This window comes from Rhipicephalus microplus, chromosome 3 (assembly GCF_043290135.1).
Source record: "Rhipicephalus microplus isolate Deutch F79 chromosome 3, USDA_Rmic, whole genome shotgun sequence".
Taxonomy (NCBI): domain Eukaryota; kingdom Metazoa; phylum Arthropoda; class Arachnida; order Ixodida; family Ixodidae; genus Rhipicephalus; species Rhipicephalus microplus.
Genome location: NC_134702.1, coordinates 86,955,317 through 86,979,712, shown reverse-complemented (window position 1 = coordinate 86,979,712; position 24,396 = coordinate 86,955,317). Strand labels below are relative to the sequence as shown.

At 47.7% G+C, this 24,396-nt stretch overlaps 1 protein-coding gene and 3 non-coding genes across 4 annotated transcripts in view; all 4 read left to right on the top strand.

Annotated features, from left to right (window-relative positions):
* LOC119172721 (calcium/calmodulin-dependent protein kinase kinase 1-like) overlaps positions 1 to 24,396 on the top strand; it is a 322,158-nt gene that overhangs the window by 8,525 nt on the left and 289,237 nt on the right. The window lies entirely within an intron of this gene.
* On the top strand, positions 161 to 233 carry TRNAT-CGU (transfer RNA threonine (anticodon CGU)). The gene has a single exon. It is a non-coding gene; the product is annotated as a tRNA-Thr (tRNA).
* Positions 617 to 689, top strand: TRNAT-CGU (transfer RNA threonine (anticodon CGU)). Its single transcript has one exon. It is a non-coding gene; the product is annotated as a tRNA-Thr (tRNA).
* Positions 1,073 to 1,145, top strand: TRNAT-CGU (transfer RNA threonine (anticodon CGU)). Its single transcript has one exon. It is a non-coding gene; the product is annotated as a tRNA-Thr (tRNA).

Here is a 24,396-nt window from a genome sequence, read left to right as displayed (position 1 = left end):
TAATCAGCTGCCCGCTCATATTAAGTTCACGTGCTACGTGACGCCAAACATGCGCATAAGAGTGTTTTCACACTCATTGTTTGGCTTATAGATGGCGCTGACTGTCGCTCCTACTTCTAAATTCACAGATAAACCCAAAAAAGTGGATGGAGGGAGGGCCGCTGTGATAGCTCAGTGGTTAGAGCATCGAACGCGTAATTCGAAGGTCGTAGGTTCGATTCCTGCTCACAGTTGGTAATTTTTTCATCCACTTTTCTTTCTTCTTATTTACATTCCATTGACTTTAATAACTTCCCCTGTACATTCCTTGGCATTACTGTCTGTTATATCTCATTAATATTGTGTTAAAAACACGGAAAAACGAGCCTTTAGGTATACACTTCTTTCCCTTATTTCATTGAACGAGGGTCTCGTACTGGCAGACTTGGTGTGTTTAGGTTGTATAAGAGGGACAATTAATCAGCTGCCCGCTCATATTAAGTTCACGTGCTACGTGACGCCAAACATGCGCATAAGAGTGTTTTCACACTCATTGTTTGGCTTATAGATGGCGCTGACTGTCGCTCCTACTTCTAAATTCACAGATAAACCCAAAGAAGTGGATGGAGGGAGGGCCGCTGTGATAGCTCAGTGGTTAGAGCATCGAACGCGTAATTCGAAGGTCGTAGGTTCGATTCCTGCTCACAGTTGGTAATTTTTTCATCCACTTTTCTTTCTTCTTATTTATATTCCATTGACTTTAATAACTTCCCCTGTACATTCCTTGGCATTACTGTCTGTTATATCTCATTAATATTGTGTTAAAAACACGGAAAAACGAGCCTTTAGGTATACACTTCTTTCCCTTATTTCATTGAACGAGGGTCTCGTACTGGCAGACTTGGTGTGTTTAGGTTGTATAAGAGGGACAATTAATCAGCTGCCCGCTCATATTAAGTTCACGTGCTACGTGACGCCAAACATGCGCATAAGAGTGTTTTCACACTCATTGTTTGGCTTATAGATGGCACTGACTGTCGCTCCTACTTCTAAATTCACAGATAAACCCAAAAAAGTGGATGGAGGGAGGGCCGCTGTGATAGCTCAGTGGTTAGAGCATCGAACGCGTAATTCGAAGGTCGTAGGTTCGATTCCTGCTCACAGTTGGTAATTTTTTCATCCACTTTTCTTTCTTCTTCTTTATATTCCATTGACTTTAATAACTTCCCCTGTACATTCCTTGGCATTACTGTCTGTTATATCTCATTAATATTGTGTTAAAAACACGGAAAAACGAGCCTTTAGGTATACACTTCTTTCCCTTATTTCATTGAACGAGGGTCTCGTACTGGCAGACTTGGTGTGTTTAGGTTGTATAAGAGGGACAATTAATCAGCTGCCCGCTCATATTAAGTTCACGTGCTACGTGACGCCAAACATGCGCATAAGAGTGTTTTCACACTCATTGTTTGGCTTATAGATGGCGCTGACTGTCGCTCCTACTTTTAAATTCACAGATAAACCCAAAAAAGTGGATGGAGGGAGGGCCGCTGTGATAGCTCAGTGGTTAGAGCATCGAACGCGTAATACGAAGGTCGTAGGTTCGATTCCTGCTCACAGTTGGTAATTTTTTCATCCACTTTTCTTTCTTCTTATTTATATTCCATTGACTTTAATAACTTCCCCTGTACATTCCTTGGCATTACTGTCTGTTATATCTCATTAATATTGTGTTAAAAACACGGAAAAACGAGCCTTTAGGTATACACTTCTTTCCCTTATTTCATTGAACGAGGGTCTCGTACTGGCAGACTTGGTGTGTTTAGGTTGTATAAGAGGGACAATTAATCAGCTGCCCGCTCATATTAAGTTCACGTGCTACGTGACGCCAAACATGCGCATAAGAGTGTTTTCACACTCATTGTTTGGCTTATAGATGGCGCTGACTGTCGCTCCTACTTCTAAATTCACAGATAAACCCAAAAAAGTGGATGGAGGGAGGGCCCCTGTGATAGCTCAGTGGTTAGAGCATCGAACGCGTAATTCGAAGGTCGTAGGTTCGATTCCTGCTCACAGTTGGTAATTTTTTCATCCACTTTTCTTTCTTCTTATTTATATTCCATTGACTTTAATAACTTCCCCTGTACATTCCTTGGCATTACTGTCTGTTATATCTCATTAATATTGTGTTAAAAACACGGAAAAACGAGCCTTTAGGTATACACTTCTTTCCCTTATATATATATATATATATTATATATAATATATATATATATATATATATATATATATATATATATATATATATATATATTGTAGCGAAGCCTCCGAACTATGACATGGGTCGAACTCTTGAGTACCTTCTAGTGGGGCTACCCAACAAGGACGCCGTTCGCGCTGAGACCCTGTGCTTGGCCGTTACTGTCGCCATTGTGCTTGCTCGCTGTGGACCGGCTAATAAACGCCTTAACATTTTGGTGGAGAGTGCTGTGCCCTTCAAACATCTTCGGTTCACATTCGATGCCCTTGGAGCTTAGATCCCGTACCGTGCCTTCAACCATGCAACAAGACGCCGCCCAGCAAACGCTTCCTCCTGCGCCGACGCCATGTTGTGGTGTCCCCCGCATCCGCGACCCACCTGTCTTCACCGGCGCGGATGGCACTGACGTCGAGGACTGGCTCGTCATGTACGAACGCGTCAGCGTCCCCAATCATTGGGACGAGGCAGGTAAACTCGGCAACCTGGTTTTCTACCTCGCGGGTGTGGCCGGCATGTGGTATAACAACCACGCATCCGATTTCGCAACCTGGTTCGATTTTAAGACCGCTATCACCAACGTTTTTGGCCGCCCTGCCGTTCGTAAGCTGCAAGCCGAGCAGCGCTTACGCGAGCGCGCTCAGCAGGCCGGTGAATCATTCACCAGCTACATTGAAGACGTCCTTGACCTATGCAAGAAATCCAACGACAGCATGTCCGAATCAGACAAGATCCGGAACGTCATGAAGGGCATTGCCGATGATGCCTTCACGATGCTGCTGGCCAAAAACCCAGGCACAGTAGCTGAGGTCATCACGCGGTGCCAGAGCTACGAGGAGCTCCGCCGGCAGCGTTCGATGACCCGTCGCTCCACACCACGAGATGCAGGGTTTGCAGGCTTGGAGGCGAGCTGTGACCAGGTGGCACTGCTGGCAGACCTCAAGTCCTTCATACGTGAGGAAATCGCACGGCAGTTCTCTCTCCTGCCCTTCGCCCACCCACCGGCTGCTCAACAATCGGCCACTACCATTTTCCCCCCCATCCGCCGAGCGATTGAGCAGGAAATAGCGGAGGTTATGCCTGCGTACCACCCACAACAGCTTCCGGCTCCTGTACCCCCAAGTTACGCCCAAGTGGTCGCCAGGCCGCCTCCAGTCGTTCAAGCGCCCGCCCCACTGACTTACGCTGAAGCTGCCGCACGACCTCCATCCTTTGCAGCGGGTATGCCGGCTACGTATGTTGACGTGACCTCTCAGACTCAGCTCCAGCACCCCCTGCAGCCTTTCCAGCCACCGTTCCGTCCATCGGCTCTTGCGTCATGGACAAGATCTACCCCGGCGAACCGATGGCGCACATCCGACAACCGGCCCATTTGCTTTGCCTGCGGTTACGCCGGCCACGTAGCACGTTATTGCACTCGCGTACAGACGCCCCATATCTCGTCCCCTGTTGCTGGCCAGATTAGGCGTACCTATCACGAGGAAACGCCGTCTATGCCACCGCCAATTCGCCTAGCTTCATCTTCTCGTAGGTCACCGTCTCCACGACGTCGTTCCCCGTCCCCCATGCGGCCAAGTTCAGCTGCTCACGAGCGGGAAAACTAGTCGTCGCAGTCCCCGAGGCAAGGACTGCGATGCTATCGCATTGTGAAAGCCCTCAAAGCCGCCCATCTAATGTCATTGACGTGCTTGTGGACGGTGTTCACGCATCTGCTCTTATTGACACAGGAGCTGCAGTATCTGTTATGGACGAAAAATTTTGCCGCTTGCTTCGTAAAGTGACGACGCCAATTTCTGGATTGTCCCTTCGTACCGCTGGTTTGCATCGTATCCATCCTACAGCAGGGTGCACAGCTCGCGTTGTCGTTCAGGACATTCTGTGTGTCGCCCAATTCATCATCATTCCCGCATGCTCTCATGACGTCATCCTGGGGTGGGACTTTCTCTCCCGCAACGACGCCGTCATCCATTGTGCCGCCGCCGAAATTGAACTCTCCCCATTCTCGCATTTGACGCCGGAAGACAGTTCTTCGAAAGTGAGCAAGATTCTCGTGAAAGACGATACCATAGTGCCTCCAAGCTCCACGATGGGTGTATCTGTCTACTGCGCTGGACTCTCCGACACAATTGCACTCGTTTCCCCATCCGACCGTGCTTGCCGAAGGAAAGGGTTGCTAGTACCTTTCGCGACCGTGCAAATCACCCAGGGCAACGCCTCTATTTTCGTGACCAACCCATCCCCGTACACTGTTACCTTGGTTCGAGGGGAATGTCTCGGCAGAGTGGAACCAGTGGATAACGCACAAGTCCTGGACGTACCTGATGACTCGCGTTGTCCCAATTTGCGTACCATCAGTGCTGTTTCCACTTCTGATTCGTCATCTCTTGCATTGATGACAACCTCACGTCGGTACAGCATTCCCAGCTTCTGAACCTGTTGCGAGAATATCGTTCTTCTTTCGATGTCGGGCGAAGTTCTCTCGGTCATGCGTCCGCTGTTACGCATCGTATCGACACTGGTGCCCATGCACCATTACGGCAACGTCCCTACCGCGTGTCGCCCGCTGAACGTCGGGAAATTAACGAGCAGGTTGATGATATGCTGAGACGCGACGTTATTCGGCCCTCGGACAGTCCATGGGCGTCTCCTGTTGTTCTTGTTGCGAAGATGGTTCTGCGCGGTTCTGTGTAGACTACAGACGGCTCAATAAGATCACTCGCAAGGATGTTTACCCACTGCCGCGCATCGATGACGCAATTGACAGCCTTCACGGAGCCGAATTTTTTTCTTCTCTCGATCTGCGCTCGGGGTACTGGCAAGTAGCCATGGCTGATGACGCTCGACCGAAGACTGCTTTCATCACACCCGACGGCTTGTACGAATTCAACGTCATGCCGTTTGGTCTATGTAATGCACCTGCGACCTTCGAGCGCATGATGGACACCGTTCTGTGCAACTTGAAATGGCACACGTGCTTGTGTTACCTCGATGACGTTGTTGTGTTCGCTCCAGATTTCTCTACGCACCTCCAACGTCTGAAAGAAGTTTTTGCACGTGTCAGCAATGCCGGCTTGCAACTAAATCTGAAGAAGTGCCGCTTTGCTGCACGGCAACTCACCATCCTTGGGTACGTCGTGTCCAAGGATGGCATTCTTCCTGACCCAGCCAAGCTTCGGGCCGTGGCCGAATTCCCCAAACCTGCGTCCGTCAAAGAACTGCGTAGTTTCGTGGGCCTATGCTCGTACTTCCGACGCTTCATACGAAACTTTGCCACGATCATATCACCGCTGACGAAGCTCCTTGGAAGTAACGGGTCCCTTAATTCGTGGTCGTCTGAGTGCGACGACGCGTTCGCGAAGCTCCGCCGTGTGTTGACATCTTCTCCCATTCTACGCTATTACGACCCTACGGCCCCGACGGAGGTGCACACAGACGCCAGCGGTGTAGGCCTCGGCGCTGACCTGGCGCAGCGCAAACCCGGATTCCCTGAATATGTCGTAGCATATGCAAGCCGTACGCTCACGAGAGCTGAGACAAACTACACCGTCACGGAGAAAGAGTGCCTGGCGATCGTCTGGGCTCTTACAAAGTTTCGACCGTATTTGTATGGTCGCCCATTCTATGTCGTCACCGACCATCATGCACTATGCTGGCTTTCATCCTTGAAGGATCCCTCAGGTCGTCTCGCCCGTTGGGCTCTTCGTTTACAAGACTACGACATCCGCGTGCTGTACCGCAACGGACGCCAGCATGCTGATGCCGACGCCCTCTCGCGCTCCCCTCTGCCTGAAGGTGATGTGCTCTGCTCAGTATCCTCGGCTGCTGTTTCTGCCATTGACGTTGACATAATCGCTACCGAACAGCGAAAGGATAATTGGATCGGCCCGCTGATCGACTTGCTCTCTGATCCATCCGCAACGCCATCCACGCGTGCATTGCGTCGTCAAGCTCGCCATTTCGCCATTCGTGATGGCCTTCTACACCGACGCAATTACGACGCCGACGGCCGGCAGTGGTTACTCGTGATACCCCGCAGTCTGCGGTCAGAGATATGTGAATCCTTCCATTCTGATCCGCAATGCGCGCACTCTGGGGTATTCAAAACCTACCATCGCATTCGACAACGCTACTTCTGGCGCGGGATGTACCGCTATGTGCAGCAGTTCGTTCGCTCTTGCCTCACTTGCCAACGCCGTAAACCATCAGCTCACATGTCGCACGCCAGTCTACAACCATTACCTTGCCCTGACCGTCCCTTTGGGCGCGTAGGTATCGATTTGTATGGACCACTTCCTCTGACGTCGGCTGGTAACCGCTGGGCCATCGTTGCCGTTGACCATTTAACGCGATACGCCGAAACCGCCGCTCTCCCTGCGGCTGCTGCGCGCGATGTTGCGTCCTTCCTGCTGCATCGATTTATACGGCGCCACGGACCACCCCAAGAGCTTCTCAGCGATCGAGGCCGTGTCTTCTTGTCGGAAGTCGTTGAAGCCATTCTGACGGAGTGTCATTCTGTCCACCGCAAAACTACTGCTTACCACCCACAGACGAATGGCCTCACCGAACGCTTTAACCGCACCCTCGGCGACATGCTTTCTATGTACGTCGCTGCCAACCACACTAATTGGGATAATATACTGCCCTTCGTCACCTACGCCTACAACACCGCCCCTCAGAGCACGACTGGTTTTTCACCTTTCTACTTGCTGTACGGAAGGCACCCGTCCCACACCATGGACACGATACTCCCGTACACGCCGGATCCATCTGAGTGTACACCTATTTCCGAGACAGCCAGGCTTGCTGAAGAGTGTCGCGAGCTTGCCAAGACTTTTACGACGCAAGAGCAAGAGCGGCAGAAGAGTATCCGTGATGCCAGCACCACTTCTGAGCCCACGTTCCTTCCTGGTGCACTTGTATGGCTCTCGATCCCGACCTCTGCCACTGGCCTCTCTTCCAAACTACGTCCCAAATACGAAGGCCCCTACCGTGTCATCGAGCGCACCTCACCCGTCAACTATCCGATCGAACCCGTTGAACAATCTTCGGACATGCGCCGCCGTGGGCGAGACATCGTCAACGTGGAGCGCCTGAAGGCTTATTATGACCCGCTCATAACAACAAGCTGTTAAGTCGCCAGGCGGCTCCCTCTTCCACCCCGGGGTAATTGTAGCGAAGCCTCCGAACTATGACATGGGTTGAACTCTTGAGTACCTTCTAGTGGGGCTACCCAACAAGGACGCCGCTCGCGCTGAGACCCCGTGCTTGGTCGTTACTGTCGCCATTGTGCTTGCTCGCTGTGGACCGGCTAATAAACGCCTTAACAATATATATATATATATATATATATATATATATATATATATATATATATATATATATATATTAGTATATTAAAGACGATAGTATTTCTTGAGGACTTACGACGCAAACATTTTGGTCTCTACTTTGTCTGTTTGTCCGCCTTTAACGGTACCCTAAACGACACCAAAGTGGCTAAACGATACTCCAAATGGCCGACTCCATCCGCAGTGCCCACCAATATTGCTCAAGATTCAGCGTTCATACATGTGTGAGTGTCAATTAAAAAGCAATTATTGTGCATATCTGAGGCACCATGCCTAATCTTCAACATGCCTAATCTTCGTACTTTACGTTCCTGTTTGGCTTTGCATGGCTTGAGACTGTTTTGCGACGAAACAACAATAAGCAACAATTTATCAGTTTCACTTCACCACCTGAATCTTTAGGCTCACCTATTCGAATCGGGTCACAAAGTTCAAAACAGTTCTTTTATTCGAAACAAAAACGAAACACATCAATTCATGAAGCCGCAAGGACTATTCGAGGCCTGCAAGTACGAGGATGAGGCAAATCTATTGATGATATATATGCGGGGTTTAACGTCCCAAAACCACCATAAGATTACGAGAGACGCCGTAGTGGAGGGCTCCTGAAATTTCGACCGCCTGGGGTTCTTTAACGTGCACCCAAATCTGGGCACACGGGCCTACAGCATTTCAACCTCCATCGAAAATGCAGCCGCTGCAGCCAGGATTCGATTCCGCGACCTGCGGGTCAGCAGCCGAGTACCTTAGCCACAAGACCGCCGCGGCAGGGCGGAGGAAAATTCGTGTACTACCCGTCATTTCCATGGTCACTGAACTATCGCAGCGCCAGAGCCCCTCTGGTTAATTTTCGGAAACTCTATGGTCAAAAGCATTAAAAAAAAGCCTACGTTTCTAAGTTCTACGCAAGTAAACGCGACCTGCTTTGAAGTATCTCGTCAGTGAATTCCTCGTAAACGAGGCTATAGCCCCGTTTACGAGGAATCCACTGACTGCTTGTCAAAGTCGGTATTCGTTAAGAGTGACTTGCTTCTTCGTAAAACCCTCTCGCGAAGAATAATGACTTCTTTTTCGCAAGACCTCACCCCACCCTTTCATGTTCCAGTCCACGTCATCGCGTTTTAGTCTTTAAAATGACTTCGCGGAGTAGATGCCGAGAACCGCGGTACTAGACACACGCCCTGCTTCGTATCATTCGAATGAAAAGAAACCTCGTCAACCGTAAAAAATACACAAAAAAGCGTCTGTTCTACGCTTCTCTTATCTTCCACGCACCGCTTTGGGAGGGCGCGGCGCATTAAGCAACGTACACATTGTAGTGCTTCCTATCGCCAAGGGCGCGACGCATAAAGTAGTAGATAAAGTAGTACCTCATACCGGGCATACCAGCGCCTACCGGCGTCGTCAGTTCAACTCCAATAATGCCAGCCGAATAAAGCGCGCGAGTGTTCCTTTGTGTGCGACTCGAGCACGAAGGCGGTGACGTTGATCAGCGCATAAGCGTTGCCTATGGTGGCACTTTCGCACCTTTCACGCATTTTTCACAAGCATGGCTTGTAGACAGAACGCCCAAGCACGTAATTTTCTCGGGATCAAAGTAGGCACGTACGTAGGCGACTGCACACATTTCCATACCCGTGCAAGTGAATTTGAAAGGCTTCGCACTCTGGGCTAAGAGCATGAGACTTTTGCTTGGCTTCGGTGCTCTCTCTCTCCCTCTCTTACGCACGCGCCACGCGTTTACCCCATCTCAATCTCTCTCTGTGTTTGCTCCGAGAAAAAGTAATTCACGATGGCTTCGTGGCTGAGTGGTCGTAAAAAAAAACAAAAAAAAAACAGTGAGATATAAGGTGGCAAGAGTGCCCCCCCTACACCGCGACGGTGGCTCCTCGGCTGAGGTGCGCTTGCTGGCTCAGCAAGGAGGAAAAAATAAAAGGTAACCATGGTTTCGAAACGCAGGGCCTTCCCGTGGATATTCGATCGGAGGTGGAATGCGAAAAACGAGTTTGGGAAATGGGATAACGCTCACCCGCATGTTAGAGACAATCACTGCGCGGCTATAGATTTTACGTGAAGAGAGATACTCAATGCAAAGACAGGCAGACCAACCAGGCTGAGACGGGGAGAATTGGCCGGGCGAAATCGGCTGAGCGTGAGGAAGTTTTGTCGAGGTGCTTGAACAAGAATACTGAAATGGTGGCTTGTCACCTTATATATTGAAATTTATCTATAGTTTCCTCAAGTTGCTTGACATGATGCGCAAAATGCTACAGCGCAAATGAAGAAAGGTGGTGGCATAGCGACTGCTTTCTCTCTTTCGCTTTATCTAGGCAATGCATGTGAAGCAACAATGCACTGAGACAGAAAAACGGTGCGCCTCTCTCAGTTGAATGCCACCTAATCCTGGGTTTAAAGCACACGCACTGTAAGGATGAGGAAACTGCCTTTCTGGCGACTAAGCTTTAAATATTTAGCACCAGCCCTGGTTGGAGCCGGAGCTCACGACACAAAAAGCTTGTAACACTGCCTTCTATTTCATGGTGGCTCATGGTGCATCCCGCAAGTTTAAAACCGAGATGCGGCACTGGTAAATTTGTCATGCTACGAGTTAATCTCAGGGATATAGGAAGCTTCTCCTATTCGTTTCTTATATGCAGTGAAGTCATATTTTCAATTCCCTTTCACTCGGAAGGTTTTTTTTTCTTGTCTAATGCGGGAAGATTAGGAGCCGAGGTTACAGCAGGGTGATCATTTGTTCTTATTCTACGAATTCTGTGGCTTTCCAGCTGTCAGACAGAAAGGTTTTCAGCCAGCTAATGTGGTTCTACTCGACGTCGCGTACAGGTATGAAGTGGGAGATCCTTTTCAACTCTAACCTTTTTGGTTTACCGAACTTGCAATGTCCGGATTATTCTACACGGCATCTCTTTTTTTCAGGGGCGAAGCTCCTTAAAGCGGCATTCGTTCGTCCCTCGCAGTAGTCGTAGTTGTAGTGTGTAACCAGTCGTAGGTTTTGACCTGCAAGGTGGTGCTGGTCGGAGATTTATCCTGTGGATTGTTGAACAATAAAAAATTCGCAGCGTGTGCGTTAACTAAAAGCCCAATTCTCCTGTCTCTCATTCCCCATTAGCAGCCATTGGCATATACAATAAGCACTGTCTGACAAGAAAGGGTTGCTACGTTATACTCGCTGGGGGTAACCTCCTCAGTTTTGGAAAGGTTTTGCGAGCGTTGGGCCGCAGTGCCATGAATACAGTGAACTAGTATATACCATGAAATGGAGGTAGTTAAAGGTGGAAAATAGACGCGAAGCGCAAACCGTAACAAAGTGGGCGTGCGCCACCTCTAATTTAGTCCTTGGAATGTCTGCTGGATGGCGGTGCTTTTATATGAGGAATATATGATGAAAAGATGCGAGATGGTGGTACTTGGGGTGTTGAATGGATGGACAAACGGACACCCAGACAGATGCATGTGTCACAATGCAGAAACAGCAGCAGTCGAATCTAGGGAACTCACTTTAATTGTATTAGAATACTGGTAAACTGATCAGAAGAGAACCTCGTTTTCTTCACTCGCTGCGCGTGTTCTTCGTTGTTCTCTTCGTGCTGCATATTCAATGTGGCATTTGCCCCCCTCCAGAGAGCAGCGTCCCGATGCTCTTCTACAAAAGACGGTGTAGTAGATGTATGATGTAAATCAGTCCGAAAAGTAGGGCTTCATTCGCACAACGTGCACGATTTCTGGTTTTTGCTGGCGAGTTGTCGAGGGGTTGTCAGGAACGACCACGTAATTAACGTCGCTCAGGCGTTGTAAAACTGTGTAGGGGCCAAAATACTTCTTCAGCAATTTTTCAGACTGTCCCCGGCGGCGGATAGGACTCCATACCCAGACTTTGTCGCCGGCCCGATAGACGACCTGTCGGTGTCGTAGATTATAACGTTGAACGTCATAATTTTGCTGCTGGGTGGTTCGGACGCGTGCAAGCTGCCTCGCTTCTTCTGCTCGTTGGATAAAAGATGCAGCGTCCAAATCGATGTCATTGCAGTCGTGCAGTAACATGGCGTCAAGCATCGTCGTCACTTCACGGCCATGAAGGAGACTGAACGGCGTTCTTCGTGTAGTTTCTTGCTGCGCTGTATTATAGGCGAACGTGATGTACGGTAGAATGTCGTCCCAGTTCTTGTGATCCACGTCAACGTACATACTCAACATGTCGGCAATAGTCTTGTTGAGGCGTTCTGTTAAGCCGTTGGTTTGTGGATGATAGGAAGTGGTTTTCCGATGGGCGGTTCCACTGAGCTCAAGCACTGTCTTCAGGAGCGCGGCCGTGAAAGCGGCACCTCGATCCGTTATTATGATTGTTGGAGCACCGTGCCTCAGGACGATATTTTCTACGAAGAATCGTGCGGTTTCAACGGCGGTGCCACTTGACAAAGCCTTTGTTTCGGCGTAGCGCGTAAGATAATCAGTGGCGACTATTAATTACCCACTTGTTGCCAGCATGGGAAGTCGGATATGGTCCAAGGAGATCCATTCCAATTTGGGCAAAAGGTACCGTGGGCACTTGAATTGGTTGTAATAGCCCAGCTGGTTTTAACGGTGGCGATTTTCGTCGTTGGCAATCGAGGCACGTGCGCACGTAATGCTTCACAATAGCTGGAAGGCTTGGCCAGTAGTATTTCTGTTGGATTCTGGCCAATGTGCGTGTGTATCTGAGATGAGCAGACGTTGGCTCATTGTGGCAAGCACAAAGTATCTCCTCACGAAGTGACGTCGGAACGACAAGTAGGTGGGTGCTCCCTCTGGGAAAAAAGTTCTTCTTATAGAGAACACCACTACGTAAGCAGAATGACGGCAGGCTCCTTGCAAATCTTCTAGGAACGGTTGTTGTCCGGCCATTCAAAAATTCAATAAGAGGAAGCAACTCACTGTCTTCTTTCTGCTTGCACGAAATCGTAGTGGTGTCAACGACTCCTACAAACGCCATGCTGTCATCTTCTGTGTCATCGTCGCGCTTTATCGGTGACCTTGACAAGCAATAGGCGTCGGCGTGCTGCCGTCCGGACTTATACACGACCGTCATATCAAACTCTTGGAGGCGTAAGCTCCACCGTGCGAGCCGACCAGACGGGTCTTTCAAGTTGGTCAGCCAGCAGAGGGAATGATGGTCGCTGGCTACGTGGAAGGAACGACCATAGAGCTATGGACGAAACTTCATAACCGCCCATACGACAGCAAGACCCTCTTTTTCCGTTGTGGAGTAGTTGGACTCGGCGCGGGAAAGCGTCCTACTAGCATATGCGATCCCACGCTCGGCTCAGTCTTGCCACTGGACGAGTACAGCGCCTAAACCAACGTTGCTGGCATCTGTATGGACCATGGTAGGAGCATCCTCATCAAAGTGAGCAAGCACAGGCGGAGTCTGCAGGCGTTGTCGGAGATCGTCAAATGCCACCTGTTGATCGTCGTCCCATGTGAACGAAACGTCTTCTCTTGTGAGTCGTGTTAACGGCGAGGCTATGTGGGAGAAATTGGCAATAAACCTTCGGTAGTATGCGCATAGGCCAAGGAAATGCCTGACTGCTTTCTTGTCTCTTGGTACCGGGAATTTTCTGACGGCCGCAATCTTATCGGGATCAGGTCGAACACCTTCATGGCTCACCACATGGCCTAAAAATTGAAGCTCCTTGAAACCGAAATGACACTTCTCGGGTTTCAGTGTCAGGCCGGCAGACCTTATTGCCCTGAATACCGATAGCAGCCTGCTCAGGTGTTCCTCAAATGTTTTTGAAAAAACAATGACGTCGTCAAGATAGACCAGACATGTCTGCCACTTAAAGCCTGACAGAACGGTATCCATCAGTCTCTGAAATGTTGCGGGGGCTGAGCACAATCCGAATGGCAAGACTTTAAATTCATAAAGCCCGTCAGGCGTTACAAAAGCCGTTTTTTCTCTATCTCGCTCGTCGACCTCAATTTGCCAATACCCACTTTTGAGGTCCATTGACGAAAAGTAGCGTGCATACCTCAGCCTGTCGAGTGAATAATCGATGCGCGGTAATGGGTACACGTCTTTCTTTGTCACACGGTTCAGTTGCGGTAGTCGACACAAAATCGCAAGCTTCCGTCTTTCTTTTTAACCAGCACTACCGGCAATGCCCAAGGACTTCTTGACGGCTGGATGACGTCATCATCGAGCATTTTCTTCACTTGTTCCTGGATTGCTTCACGCTCTTTCGGTGCTACGCGGTATGGGTTCTGTCGTATTGGCCTTGCCGTCTCCTCCGTTATTATCCGATGCTTCGTCAGTGGCGTTTGACTGACCCTCGAGGTCGATGAAAAACAGTCTTTAAACTGGTGAAGAAGATCTACTAGACGCTGTCTCTGCGCGGGTGACAAATCCGAGCTTACGTCAATAGGTGGTGGGGCTGACGTGGCTTGCGGCTCGTCCTGTTGTACTACACAACACTCGCGGATTTCAGTGATCTCGCCGAAGTAGGCAACTGTAGTGCCTTGTGTAATGTGTCGTCGCTCGTTGGTAAAATTTGTTAACAGAACCTCTGCTTCACAGCACACAACGTTGACGATACTTCTGGCAATTGCAACACCGCGAGAGAGTAGGAGCGTCAATACTTGTTCAGCGATTCCTTCTCCAGTATTCTGCTCACTGCACGTGACTGAAACAAGGCGGCACGATAACGGAGGTACGGTCACATCGTCAATGACTCGTAGGGATTTTCGGTGTAGCACTGCGCTTTGATCCGCTGAAAAGGTCAGTACACCGTCCGGAATATTGATGATGACACCATATTCACGCAAGAAATCCATCCCCAAGATTGCCTGTTTGCAACACTCAGAAAGGATAACAAAAGTTGCGACGAAGGATGCATCCACTATCTTCATTCTTGCGGTGCACTTTCCGGTAGGTGTAAGTAGCTGCCCTCCAGCTCCTCTAATCTGCGGTCCTGTCCATTCCATTCTAACCTTCCTGAGCGTGTCTGCCAGACTCTCACTCATTATTGAGAAGTCTGCGCCAGTGTCGACCAATGCCATGACGTCATGTCCGTCAATCGTAATTGCAACTTCGGTAGTAACAACCCCATCTTTTGTCGATTCATTGAAAATGTGTCTCTCTTTGCTCGGCAGTAATGGGGGATTTTTAGCACTTCGACGATTCGCAACCTTCCCCCCTGAGGTCGCTGCTTTTAGTTTCCCCGGCATGGACTAGGAGATCTCCCTCTTGGCATGTCAGTGGTGCTCCGTCTAGAGGATGGAGCATAACGCCCAGGAGAGGGTGAGCGTGACCGAAACCCAGGAGGAACATCCCGCGGGGTCATGACACTCGTGTCGACGTCAGATGTTCCGTTGAAATGGCGCCGAGGAACCGTAGAAGGAAACCCTTGGTACCCTGCGGCGCGATACGGGCAATACCGAACGATGTGGCCTGCTTCCCCACAGTGAACGCACAGGGGCCTATGATCAGGGGTACGCCAGATGTCAGTTTTGCGAAGTGGTGGCCGCCTCGGCATCGAAGTTTCTCTGTAGTACCAAGGCGCTGTCGGCGGATGTTGCTGGTGTACTGATGTGGTGTCGGCACGTTCGCTGGCTGTCGGCGGACTACGTCTGCATAGCTTGCCCTGGGAGTGCTCGTGTTCGGCTCAGGAAGTGAGAGCGCTTGCCTGATCTCCTGGCGTACAACTTCCGTTACTGAGGCGATCGCGCAGCCATTCGGTTTGGCGACTAGTTTCTTGACCTCTTCTTGTACGATTTCTCGTATTAGTTGGCGCAAAGAACCTTCGTCGGGTGTTGTTGCTGTGGTAAAGGCTGCCACGCTGATCGGTGCACTGTGGGTTGGGCGGTCATACTGGCGATAACGTAGATGCAGTGCGCGTTCGATAGATGTCGCCTCCTTGGAGAATTCATCCACACTTGTAGGCGGGTTTCGTACGAGGCCAGCGAACAGCTGCTCCTTAAGGCCCCGCATGAGGTGGCTAACCTTTTTGGCTTCGGGCATATTAGGATCTGATCGACGAAATAGCCGCGCCATGTCCTCAACAAACATCGTAACGGATTCATTTGGTTTGTGAATCCGTGACTCGAGGAGACGCTGTGCAATTTCTCGTCTTTCAGTGCTCGCGAACGTGTCGAGAAACTTCTGCCGGAACTCGTCCCAAGACGACCACACGCGATTCGTGAACCACGTTTGGGCTCCGTCTTGAAGCGGAAAATAAACGTAGCCCAATTTCTGTGTGGTGTTCCGACCGTTAACATTCGCTGTGTGCTCGAATTCCTCGAGCCAGTCATGTGCATCCTCATATGCGTTTCCGTGGAAGTCAACCGGAAGTCGAGGGTTCAAAACAGTCACCTATGTCGTGCTTGGGCTGGACATGTTGGGGCCAGTGCTTCCAAGCGCCGTCATGCTTTCTGGCACAGTCACGCTTTCCGGCAATGGACCAAACTCCGGGCTGAGGCCTAACAGGCGCCGGCTGCTGCGGTGAACGGGGGTGTCGATGCGCGGAAGTCTTTCTTGACCAGATGCGGGGCTGTTGTCAGGCGTCCCGAACATGTACCCAGCGCCTCCACCAGTGTCACAATGCAGAAACAGCAGCAGTCGAATCTAGGGAACTCACTTTAATTGTATTAGAATACTGGTAAACTGATCAGAAGAGAACCTCGTTTTCTTCACTCGCTGCGCGTGTTCTTCGTTGTTCTCTTCGTGCTGCATATTCAATGTGGCACATGGATGGACGCACGGATGGATGCATGGATGGATCCACAGACAGATGGACGCATGGACGGACGCAGGGGCGGATGCATGGTCGAACGCAGGAACGGGCGCATGGATGGGCGCGCGGACACACGAACAGATGCACGCACGGGCGGGCGGATGGACGCACGGATGGTCACACAGACGGACGCATGGACGGACGGAAGCAAGAACGAATGGACGGACGGATGCTTCGCCCCACTCTCCATCATTCACTCTGTGGATTTGCTGCCATTTTTTTTTGCAACAAAGCTATATTTTGTTTGCTCGCACCTCTGTACCTGTGCTCGTGCTTCTTTACAGCTATCTAGCCATAAGCTGCACTTGTGTTTCGCCCATCTTCCGTACCACACAAATTATTCGCATGTTCCTCAAAAGGCCCCAACGTAAAATCGAAAAGAAAAAAAAGGAGCCGGAAACGCTTTAGAAAAAACAAATAACTTGCTGAGAGCTCTGCAAGAAGCCCTAAGGTTACCCGATGATAAATTCGCGTGCATATTGCTACATGTATACTTTACGCAGCTCGAGTGCGAGACCATGGTTGTTTTGTTCATTTGCTTCAGGAAGTGACAGAAGCAACCATAATATTTCAGGAGGATTCAGCTGGATGTTCATACATTGCTAGTAGTTGGTACGCGAATAAGCAGCGTCACATTATGGATGCCAACTGTCAGAGGCGAAGAGGCCTGCACTTTTCATCGCTTGGTTGCGTTCAACAATGCCATAAACGTAAGAAAGCATGAACGTTGAATAGACACCTGCAATGTTCTCTTGCAAAGGCAGGCAGAGATAGATAGATAGATAGATAGATAGATAGATAGATAGATAGATAGATAGATAGATAGATAGATAGATAGATAGATAGATAGATAGATAGATAGATAGATAGATAGATAGATAGATAGATAGATAGATAGATAGATAGATAGATGCACGGGCCACTATGACCCGGTGCATGCGCCGAAAGCTTGTTATTAAAATTTCCCATTTTCTCATCGATTCATTCGTGCCTAAACAAACTTTGTTCTTGTTTTGTTACGTCTGGCAAATATAAAAAAAAACGTCGCATATCCTACTCGACGTATCATTCTTGCTTAATAGCTACGAAAAGGTGATCAATAAATATATACAAGAAGACCTGTTATAGTTATTACATATAATCATTTAATAAAAACCATAAAACATATGCATGGTCACGTCAGGCTACTTTATTTTATGTGGCCACTATTAACCTTGCTTCGTCAGCGAGAATGGTTCTTCTCTGGTATATGTCGCATGCATAATCCATATGAGACGCAGCTGTGCTGTAGCGAGCACTGAAGCTGTGGTTTAGTGGACGCAATTCGCCAATGGAATAATCGATAAATAATGTTCATGAGTGACTTCTGGTGTTTCGATGGTGTCGCTACAACCGAGAACTTTCCTATTAGTCAACGTGGAAGGAAGGAAGGAAGGAAAATAGAGGAAAAAGAAAGGCAAGGAGGTTAACCAGCCTTTAGGAAGCCGGTTTGCTACCCTGCGCACGGGAGAGGGATAGGGGAGATGAAAGAGAGCAGAAAGGGAAGAGAGAAACAGCACATTCGGCAGCACACGCGCGCACACTCAGTCATAGTCCAGTCTTGTCTTTCGCGGTGTGTGACATTGCTGTTACAGTTGCTTGTTCAAGGCGGTGTCGTGTAGGAATTTCAACAGAGCTTTCGTCGCCTTCTGTTGCAATGTCTTTTCTCGGGCACTTGACAGGATAGTGTCCACAGACATTTGGCTGTTGTCGATGCGCGCAAAAGTGGACGCCAGTGACTGTCTCTGGATTTCATACAATGGTCAATGAGAGTCAATTAGTCAACGAAAGTTGCTATGTGGGCTTGTTGCGGATGCATTTGGAGATGTTTAATATAGTGCAAAGCGAACACCGCTATGAGAAAGAACATATGAACACCACACAGCTGTGTATGGTTTTCATCTCATTCATCTACGCTTACCGTCTCGGGTGATTAAAGTTACGTCTGAACAATCCTTTTATCTATGACCAATGTAGCCTTGTATGTCTTGACTTCGTATCTCTGCGTTAGTCTAAAGAATAAACTGTACTGAATGGAGGAAAAGCACAAGCGTGTCATCACGCGCACAATATCTTTCTCAAGAAGTTCAAAACCCATAATAATTCACATTTGGCCTTACAGCAACTGACTTCATCGAGAAGCAGACGAAGACGCACAAACATCTGTAAACCACATGAAAGTGCCTTCTTGTAGATAAAGTCAAGTGGGGCAACAAAAAGTGAAAAAAAAACATCGAGGCACTTTATGAAGACTTTGTCCTTTTGTGACGGTGCAATCCTCAATAAAGACGCAGATCAAATGGCAGAAGCCGTACCTTGGCTGTAAGTCACGTGCCAAATGCAACTGATTTATTTCAGCTGCTTCGAACGTTTGCTGGCTGAATCTTTTATAATTAACAAACCGAATGTTTCGTGATTTGGCGAAGACGAACACCTTGATCACTTCATCTTTTGACCGTCAGCGATAGTTGCGTCAGAACGTACGTCAGCAAGCGTTGCTTTTAGTAATGGCATTCTTTGCACCTCTCGTTATTCATTTTATCTGTGTACTCGCCCACATTCACGACACCTTTATGCCAGCTTGCTGTGTACGCTTTGTCCTAGCCCAGGAATAAATGCCGACTAGGGTCTCTAAGAGTGACGGGTTTGGTCCCGTCAGTCTTATTCAACGATGCTGAGTGGCCATAGCGCTGTCGTAAGACGTCGACAACGGCGGGAATATTTATGAGGCTGTCAGGTCGTCGACGTCAAAGTGAATAACCAGATACGCCTTGTCCTGCAACGCCTGTACGTAACGCCTATTCATAAGACGTCCCTTACATTATCTCCACTCGATCACACTGTCTTCCACGTTGAACAATTGCTTCGCTTGTTTTATATCATTTCTTCCACTTGGTCACGTAATAAGGCCGTTACCCTTCTAATCGAAGAATGGTTGAGCGAGGGACCGAATCAAATAATGACCTCGTATCCACCCGTCTCACTGCAAATCTTGTCGAAAGACGATAGTGTTGCGTCTGGAGAGAGTGAAAAAAAATGTCGAGAAAATCTGTGAATTGTATTCTGGAGGCGCTGCGCTGAGTGTCTCTATTCGTGCAGCGAAGGCGAACGAGCACATCGAGGCATGTTAGACACGAGCACTATCTCACAGTTATCTTCAAAAACAAAGGAAGGCGTACGCGCCTCTCTCGGAGGCGATAAGGTGTAGAACGCAAAGCGACGGGCAGGTGCCACCACCATGTCGTCTTAGCAAAGCGTTAGAAACGCTTGCCCTTTTGAGCATAGCGTTGCATTTTCAGCGCAGCGTGATAAACGCTACAGTCCTTAGATTTACTTATGTATGCCTTCTATAGTATAAAGACACACATGCAGAATATTGACGTGCGGTTGTGGTGCCTCAGATATGCGCAATAATTGCTTTCAAATTGACAATCACACAAGTAGGATTGCTGAAACCTGAGCAATATTGGTGGGCGCTGCAGATGGGGTTGGCCGTTTGGGGTAAGGTTTTACGCTGTTTAAGGTATTGTTACGGTGGACAAATAGATAACGTAGAGACGATAGGCTGACCAAAATGTTAGCGTCGAAGTACCCCAAGAAGACTATTGTCTTCAAAAAAAAAAAACGTGGGCTATCCGTCTTTCTAGGAATCTGTGAAACACCAAGATCTTCAAAGATGTAGTTCAGCATTTATTGCGCATTGTTTCGCCACAAGGGCGAAGGAATGAATGCTACGTCAACAAATTACAATGTCACGCGCAGAACGGCAAGCAGCTGGAAACTTACAGCGAGCATTTCAAGGAGAGAGCACGCACCAACTGAGCATACACAGGACGAGTGGTACTGATGAGCTCCCACCTTGCATACTGGAGCCATATCTAAAGCAAAAAAGAAAGTACATTTCTGAACGTTTGTTTATTGCGTCATGAATTCTCTTTCTTCTGTTTTCATGAAAGTATCCAACAGAAAAACGACTATATTTTTTCACTCAGTCAGTGCGTCATCACTTTCAGGAAACGTAGAATTTTATGCGGAAGCACCTCACTTATAGCCTCCCTTTTGGCAGAAAATATTTTCAGACCAATCAATCAAATAGAAAACGGCCAACGAAAAAACAGAAACAACAAACAAAAGGAAAGATGTTATTATAAGAAACAATAGAAGATTTCATGCCGATGTTCGAAATGCATTCACGTGGCAGTCTCCTCAAATGTTTATTGCTATCTGAACAAAATACCCGTGCCTGAAATCACTCTAATACACTCATGGCTCGCCAAACTTCCAAGTGCGTACTTTTGTAAAGTCACGACAAAACTTCCGGTCAAGCCCATATTCGTGCATTGTCGTCATGAAAAGCTGGAAGCGAAAAGATCTGACCTGTTAAAATGAAACACTTGGCCTATAACAAATCGGAAACAAAAAAATGGACAAAAAATGAGGCGACGTACGAGAAGACGCGTACACGCGAAGAAATTTTCTACCTATAGCCATTGAAACCAAAAGCTAAGAGCGATGTGTAAAAGTTCTCAAACGTTATGTTGGTTTGCCGGGCATTTGAAGGAAGAAAAGCCGCTTCGCGGAAAGAATTCTAGCTGTTCTTAGAAGCCCAGTTCTCTCCGTCTCAGTGAATTTATCGATCCTATCTTTTTTTTCTTTCCTTGCCTTTACAGTTCGATTAGAACAGAAGCACGGGAAAGGTGATGAGAAACGCAGACCACCATCAAGACCACCGCTAGCTTGAGAGAACTGCTAAAAAAGCATAACAAAAAACTTACTTTGCCCGGGTGTTGTTTATCCATGCACGGCAGCGGGAGCAAACACCTGGTTTCATTATGTTCCCGAATCCAGTGTCCTCCTCAACTTCACCTTCTCCCGCCACCCTTCCCTTTTCTTTTGTTTCACACTCCATCGCTACTTTTCAACCCCTTCCATTGACTCCTCTCGCAATATCGCGATTTTTTCGTTGTTTCTTCGGGATTAATAACGTTTCTCTTTTCTCAGTCAGCCCCTTCAGGGTGTACAATATTGCCCAGGTGATGGCTAAGACGTCTTTGCACATCGACGTGAACAAAAATGCTTCTTTTTCTCCCCACCAGAAGTTCAAAGAAGTTTCTAGCCCCAGGGTGACCGTGTTTGCGTGTGTTAGTCTTATTTTTATCCCTTCTTGGGCGATAGAGCTAAGCACTTCTTTGCCGCGTAAACATTTATCGGTTGCGAAGTCTTCGCTGGCGTAAAAATTTATTTTGCGCTGTACGCAACAAAATAATTGTCCTTTCCTGCTCTTTTCGGTACGTCCTGACTTGCCATGTGTGTAGCTCTTTTCGAAGATACACGTTACCGTTTTTTATGAGAGTCGTGCCTACAACCACTCTCGGTAGAGAGTATAATGATCTTGACTTGTAAAGACAGCTACCGTGTATCTTCAAAGAGTGTGCAAATCTTGCACACTCCCATGTGTTCAAATCTTGATTTCTCAGTAACATTTAAAGGCAATCTATGCTATGTTGGAGTATTAATTGATGTCCTGCTACTTAGCATGTGAATGTTCGTGCACTTGTTTATTGGTGTAGTTTATTTGCGTATTTGAACCGGGCATGTGCCTGGTTAACCTCCCTGCCTTCTCTCTTCGTGTTGTTGTTTTTCCTAGTGTTTACAACTTCTTGGCTACCACATCCACGTATGGAAAAAGAAGCCAGGGCCACACATAGACAGCAACTTCTCCGTATCTCAATTTATGTAACCAGCAAAAGGGCTTGCTCACTTCGCAACTGTGGACCCTTTGTAGCGCACTTACCTTTTCCTTACTTTTCTAACCAGACACCAGCTTTCTGGTTAACCTCCTTGCCTTTTTTTCGTACCATATCTCTCTCTCTACAATTAGGTTTCTTTGCAACGCTTGTAAGGTGGCAGGTGCATCAGAATCACGTGAAGCTACATGATCCGTGGTGTAGTAGAGACAATGGTACACATCGCACTTATTCTCGCGTCGTTTATGAACATCTGAACGGTGGTTTCACCTCACATGAATTTCAATACGCCCAGTAACCCAGCTTATCTTTCTTTCCGAAACAGTTCTTGTGTTATATTTTTTTCAGCAATTACAAACAGTAAAAACATAGTGAAACGTAACAAAAAAGCTACAACAAGAAAATTTTGAACACAGAAGCAGCAAAAATGAACAGGTCTCACGAGATGCGTCTCTTAAACTCGGGTGCAGATTCGTAAGCTGTATTTTCTAGTTTTTATTCAAGATAAGTAGCAGATCATTACATCAGCCCGAATAACGTGTTAGCAAAGTACGTGCGCCTAGCCATTAAAACTTGCATTTCTTGATGATACGGATGTCCTTAATGAAGGTACTGTTCTTTTTTTTATATCTGTCTGAGCCATTCTGAGCAAACCGTTGAGCGCCGAACAACATAACAGTCCTGCACATTTCACCTGTTTTTCATTCCAAATTGAGTCAATATGGGTGTCTTTGTTGAGTCAATAAGGAAAAACGCTCCGCAGTCGACTCCGTACTCATCTTGATGAAGGCACCTTGTGCTGTCTACATCTATTCCTTTTGCGTTTATTAAGAAACTTGTTCGAATGTTAGCGGAGGATTTTAGAGCAGCGTACGAGGCGTCTCTGATCGTTCGTAACGGCCCAACAACGTGTTTCTTTTTTAATCGCGCGATTATTAAAGGATAGGAGGGGTATAGTCTAGAGAAGAAAGCGTATCTTTTCAAGACCACTATAGCGGATATTGGAGTGTAGTCAGCAATCACTGTTCATAATATTGGAATGTAAAGCTAGTTAATGTGCGTTCATTTTTTTCTAATGCAGTGTAGACGGGAAAAAAACGGAGAATTATAAGAAACGAGGCCTAAGCGCTGTCCTGTTCATCTTGATTAGTCGTTCTGGTTCTTTTTGCACTGTATCAATCAAACGCAATCACAGTTCAACCGTACTTTTTGTAAAAGGCTGGAACGTATGCGTTGGGAAGTGCAGGAGTGATTCAGTAGCCCACATTTTGTATAAAAACTGAATTCTAATGAAGCAAGAGAACAAACCACTGACGCGATACTTTGACCGTTCTGACGTATGGTCCTGCGGACAGCAGGGTACGTAAATCATGAGCCTTCCCCCCTCCCCTACCCCTCCACAAAAAGCAACCGTATAGCTTTACTGCGAAACATGCATCTTTTTCACTGCTTACCCGAAACTTCATCCAGTGCGCTCAGTGACAAAACACCCACTAACATTAAGTGGCTGTGCTTAACGGTTAGAAAGTAACTATAAAAAAGTTGCTGTTTAGTATTTTCTTTTGGTGTCTAGTACTCCTGATGTAAGCAGCCTTTCAGGGCAAAATCTTGATTGCGCTTACGGGGTAGTTAGGGCTTAGAAACAGCTGAGGGAACCGCTTAACTTGTCTGGTTGCAATCAAGAAAATGTTTCGATTAGCGGCGCAGCTGGCACTGGTGCAGGGAGGAGGCTATAAATTTTCATTTAGGCCTGTGTAGCAGCCTTCGTGCAGCAACGTATCTTCTTTGGGATGCAAAATGTAATCATTATCTCGTTAACGTGTTGCACTACTCCGAAGGGGCACACGTATTTTCTACCTAAAGCTTAAACTGCGTAGCTCAATCGGGGTTAACGTTAACGTTCTGCAGCAAATAAAAAAAAACTGAGAGACCAAGGCGTAATAGAGGGGGCTCAGACGAAACTCATTATTCGAAATCAAAGTTACCTTTTTTGTGCCAGTGAGTCGCACGACACGCCGAACGTTCGGCAGCTACGGCATTCTAAGAAAACCTAAGGGTAAAGAATATGAAAAAAATTGTATTTATAAACGCAGGTACGTATATGGAATAAAACCCTATTGCCTTATAAAACATGGCTGCCTTTGCGAAGAGCGGGCTTGAGCATGTATAGAGTTGCGTTGCACAAAAGACATTGTTTCCTCACGCACACCTATAATTATGTTGTGCACATTATGTTG